This window comes from Drosophila ananassae, unplaced genomic scaffold (assembly GCF_017639315.1).
Source record: "Drosophila ananassae strain 14024-0371.13 unplaced genomic scaffold, ASM1763931v2 tig00000122, whole genome shotgun sequence".
Taxonomy (NCBI): Eukaryota; Metazoa; Arthropoda; class Insecta; order Diptera; family Drosophilidae; genus Drosophila; species Drosophila ananassae.
Window position 1 is genome coordinate 76,883 of NW_025319121.1, and position 5,914 is coordinate 82,796.

Sequence of the window (5,914 nt, forward strand, 5' to 3'; positions counted from 1 at the left end):
GTAACCTGGAGCATATCAAGAGATTTGGGGAAGATGTCAACAACTACCGCTCGCACCAGATAGCGCTAGTCGCGGGAGCAGTTTGCTGTGCGTTGATTTGTATCGGCCTCACTTATTGGCGAGTCACCCAGGCCAAGAGATCCACGGCCCAACTAAAGGAAGTGATTGCCCAAATAGGGTCGGCCGAGGGCGGCTTTAATCTGGAGGGGGGAGTAGTTAACTAAGTCAACCGGGCGACGGCAATGACCGATCGTCCGACAGCTCGCTCCGGCCAAATTGCTGACCCAGCGTCTGGCCGGAAGCTCGTGCATAGCCGGCAAGCACTGCCCATTGGAGTGGCCGCTATGAGTCTCCCTTTTGTTAGTTCTTAAGTTCAGTTCTGCTTTTGCATTTATGAAATAAAGGACCATTGCTCCTATATTGAAACTCCGACGATCCGTCGAAAAACACTTATTATTACAAATCTGACTGAGTCTCTAGGCCAGCAGATAAAGAGGGACAGTCATCCCTCCAACATAATCTTCCTAATTGATATTCTACGGCCAGCCGGCTAGAAGTCATCAAAGTGCCTGTTGCCCCAACTATTGCCTTTCCATATCTTATTAATCTGGAGTGGATTTGTCGACGGCGGTTCATCCCCTAACCACATTACATTAATTTACATACATAAAACTTTAGGAACCACAGCGCAACGACGGCTTTTTTCGCATAGGCTGTATTTCCTTTAAATATTTCTCCGCAAGAAAAGTTGGAAATGAAAGTTCCTCTGCACCTTTGTCAAGCGTTAATCTTGTTTGGCGGCGGGCTTCTCCCGCCAAGTGCCAATGCAATGCGTTGAATTGCAGTATCATTATTTTCTAATATTGTTTCATGGCCTCCGGGATTTAAATTTTCTTCGAGCTCTACAGCATATTGGGATAGGTGCTGCTGCTGAAGAAGTGCCTCTACCTCTGTTCAGAGGTAGAAGTGCCGATCAGATTCATCCGCAATAAAAGGAATTTCATTACTCCCTTGAAGTTGTGCTAGCCATGACTCGTTAAGTGAAATGTTGTGCTTTATGTAGAGCTCGGTATTCACTAAGTACCGTACAGCTTCAAGGACCCGAGCGGGTCGAATAATTTCAGTCATGAAATTGTGAGCTTTCTCTAGCCTACTTTTTAAATGGACTTGGATGACATGAGTACAGTCGAAAGAGCGCGGAAGCGCAGTCACAATATCAGGAACTGAAATCTGTGAAAACACAATGTCACCACAGCGCCTCGGATACCGCATTGCCTTTCATAGCCGAGAGAAATAATCCTCATGAAAGGTATTCTTGGTAAGATCAGGCGCTCTTCGAGGCAGACGAGTCCATTTAAGCACTCGGGGATTTCGGGAAAGTCGAAACCATTCGACGGACTGGGAAATTTTCTCGACAAATAGAAAGCGTAATCCACTTACCTGCGAACGGAACCACGTTCCTCCACAGCAGACACAAATTCCCGTTGGTCCTTTATGTTCCTGTGATAAAGATCCCTCGCCGATGATCGAATCTTGTGACGCTGTAGTTCTCGTTCCTGTTCCATCTCATCCTCCGAAAGATCTGCTCTTGCGTCCATATTATTATTAGCCGATTAGTTTATTAGCCGATCCTCTGCCATTTGACGAATTTGTTCCTCCCGAATCCTCCACTGTTGCCGTGTTCCCGCCGTTGAGATGTGTTCATCCGTTGCTCCTGTGATCTTGCGATGGGATTTCTCCTGATCTCCTGTTATTGGCGTCCATTTCCCGTACACGCCGCCTCTCTTCCGGATTCCTTCTGTCCCCTTGCATGTTCCTCTGAATCCTGCCTATGATCAGCGCGTTTATTTCCTTTTTGGAATTTTCACAGGTAAAAAATACCTTTTCCACCCTTTTTTTCACTTGAAAAATACTTTTTAACTATTTTCACTGTTAAAAAAATACTTTGCATTATCTACCAGAGTAACGTTGTCAGTCGATAAATTTTTGTCATTGACTGATCTGCGGATTAATGGATCTGCCAATATATAGCCAAGTTAGGTAACGTCCAAAATAATAAAACATTGTACCTTAATCCTTTTGGGTTACGCAATTTCACCCCTTTTTAAACGGCAATAAAAACCATGTTTTATATCTGTTTTATATCTATTTTGGGGTTATATATATATTTGCAGTCAAAATTTTTAGGATCATTTTTTCCAAACTCGACCAATCAGAAATAAGCTTTTACCAGTTATTATAGGTGCCGCAGTGCCGTGATGTGTTACGGTTCATACCTGTGATACCTGTTGTGCACCTTTTTATGCTCGTTAGTCACGTGAAACCCAACTCTGGGTGTGTTTGACTGAATGGGCTAAATATGTTTTTTTTTCTGCAAGGGTATATCAACTTCGGCTCCGCCCGAAGTTAGCTTTCCTTGGTTGTTATTTTTATTTTTTCTCCAAGTTGGTCCTTAACTGATCGCCAAAAGAATGAAGGTTGAGCCACTCCATTTTTTAATACTATAAAAACTTTAATTAGCTAAAGCCCTGTAAAGATATCACTTCAACACTTTATGGGTCTCCTTTTAATGACTCATTACGTGATCAACTCCCACTTCAACTTTAATCCAATAAAATAGAGCCTAGACAAAATAAAAAGCCCATAAAGGAGCAACGAGTGGTAAATTTTTTTTTATTGTGCTATTTTTTTTAAATAATTCAATATGTTAAATCCAATCTTTTGTTTATTCATTTCAAATGGGACCTTCTCCAAATACCCCCCATATAACGTCACTCATAAAATAAAAATTAAAATATATATTCAAAAAATGTTATAACCATAATGTGTGATTGTTACCCGCAGGTGCTGTGGGAAAACAAAAATCCTGAACGCACTTCCTGGAAGCCGAGCTAGCTTGGAGCTAGATAAATCGAAATGTACGAGTAGTTTCATTTTAGTTCACTGCTTAATTGCCGAAATATGCCCTGGGACGCAATCAACTTTTCGTGTGAAATTCTAATAAAATTCTCGAGGCGAATTGTGGCGTTCGCTTTTCGCAAATCTGAATTCACTTTCACTGGAGGCGGAAACCTGGCCGTGTGGGTTCCCGTTATGGTTCCCAAGATGGTGTTTTGGGATGGGAAGTGGGTAGTTGCTACTTTTTAGAGGCTGCAACCCAAGCGCATACGGTCCGGATACTCGCTAGATGTCCGGGGCCATTTATTTGAGAGGAGGATCCCTGAGGGGGGTCCTGCTATGGGATCTTCTGTTTAGTACATTAGTACATTAGTAGTTCATTAGTTTAGTACATTACATAATCCTTGCCTTCATAGTTATTGCCAATGCAACAACGAAAAGGTAGGTCCCGGCTCAGAGATTTTGTAGACTTGGGTTAACAACCAGACTTTTTCGGAGCTTTTAAATTTCTTTTTGACTTTTGTGCTCTTGAACTATCAACAACATTACACAATTTTCATTATCGACAGAATTACACTCGTATGCTATACGAATTTACTACACGAACAATCGTGGGCTGCAATCCTCATATAAGTAAGGTGGAAAAGCTGCAGAGGTTGCTATCTTGTCTTCGCGAGTCAGCCTTAGAAGCAGTTCATTCCTTGGAAATCTCCGAAGTGAATTATGTCATATATCATTGTCCATATGCTTCAAGGATTGGGCCCAGCTACCCAGGACAAGTGGGAGAAAGGTGAAATTTTGATCTTCTTCTTACTTTGCGTGATCAACTACTTGGGAGTCGATGGCTGAATTTCTGGAGCTGCGATTTTAGTCCTTTAACATCACTAATTCACCTTCCCCTGCCTGTATATTATGTGGTGAGTGGTCCAGGTAGTGTCTATATCACATTTTTCAAAGTGTAATCTATTTATACATATTTTTGTATTTTCTCCGAGGTTCGTGAGGTTCAGGGTTAAGTAGAAGCTTAAGAATGGAGCATGTAATTATTTAAGCTCTGTTTATCTAACATCTGGTTCTAAGCCTGAACTTTAAGAAGACTTAGATTTTTACGGTTTCTGGTTTGATTACGCTTTTGGGATCCATATATTCAGGTGTCTAGTCGTTATTTGAATAAAATATTATCTATTTCGTGATGATTGCAATAAATCTGAATTTTTTTGGACAGGTGTCACAAAGGTGAAAAGACCTTATTACTCGTCTGTTTAATTGAGTTCTATCTAAATTAAATTTGTTCCGAAGTTTACTTTAAAAAAAAATAATAATTTTTATTTTATTTCTTATATTTTACAAACTTTCACTTAAATCGACTTTTATGTTAATCCCACTTTTCACTCCACAATTATATTTTAATCAGGTTTGGTGCTATCCCGATTCAAGACTGCCTTTGCTATTCATATCGATTTTCCATCAAACCTCGGCTTAAGAGAGAAACCTCAAAAAGGGCTATTTGTAAATATAAACAATTGTCCTTAGAGACATTAAGAGAAACGGACAATTGGCTGATGCAATAATTGACTCATTGGTGAAAACTGATAAGATCTGAAGATATATAAAATTCGGACTGGCGGCGGCGAGCCGGTTCAATTGATTATCAGTCTGGCTCAGACCGCGGAAAAGTTTCAGAAATATGTTTACAGTTAGAGCTGGATGTTTAGTCTGGGATAATTACTTGGTGGTTCTCAGACACGAATGAGAGGAAGATTGACCAATAGGATATGACTCATCCAGCAGAGGCTTCTGTGATTTAAAATTATGTTTATATAATGTTTTAGATTAGTTAAGCTAGGGTTGGATAACATCTAAGCTATTGAAATTCCTATTTCTCCACTTGCCTGCTCGTTCTAAAGGAAAATCAATTAAAAATTCATTAAATTTGAGATCGAAGGTAAATAATTTTAAAACACCTTAAACATGGTTTGCAGTATAAAGTGCTTTTTCCGCATTCGCTGACTCAAAAGGGTTGTCTGCCCCAAAAATGTTAATGAAATAACTTATATAAGTCCTTTTTATACCAGAAGCCTATTTCCATGCCAACCAAAAAAAAAACCAGGGTAACCTTAGTATTTATGTTATTAACATTTTTTCTGACTTAGTAGGCCGTTCCTTTTAGAAAGTCTGTAGACCTCTTTGAAAGTATTTCCAGAGCTCAGTCGGCGTCTGGCCGACCACGGGGGAACAATTATTTTTATTTCACACAAAAAAAAATTATTTTTGTCTTCAATTTTTTATACGATTTATTTTACTTTATTTAATTCATCAAGATGTGCACTACATCCAGATATTCCGTTAAGTACTTCCGAAATATTGTTTTTTTTTATTGGCTCTGAATTGGGTAATCAGATTATTGCAGATGAGATCAGCCTCCGGCTCCGAGGTGTCCTCGCTCTTGTCTTTGGGGGATAGTTTTTGGGTATTTATAAAATAAATCATATTATTTCCTTTACTTATTTTAATGTGCAATCGCTGAACTGATCATCCAATTATTCCCCTTGAGATCTTCCGAAATATTTTTTATTTTTAAATAACGACTTGCCCTGTCTTTTCGTTTTCAGCAGATACGATTCTGTCATCCTACTTTTTTTATTTTCTTTTAATTTTTATTTTTATTATCTGATTTATATATTATATAGCAATCGCTTTTGAAGTTGAGATACCAATGATACGCTCGACGAGCCCCTCCTTTTCGTTATCATGAGGGTATTATAATTTTGGTCAAAAGTGTGCAACGCAGTGAAGGAGACATCTCCGACCCTATAAAGTATATATATTCTTGATCAGGATCACCTCCGGAGTCGATATGAGCATGTCCGTCTGTCCGTCTGTCCGTTTCTACGCAAACTAGTCTCTCAGTTTTAAAGCTATCGAGTTGAAACTTTGCACATACCCTTCGTTCCTTTGCAGGCAGTATATAAGTCGGAACGGCCGGGATCGGTCGACTATATCCTATAGCTGCCAT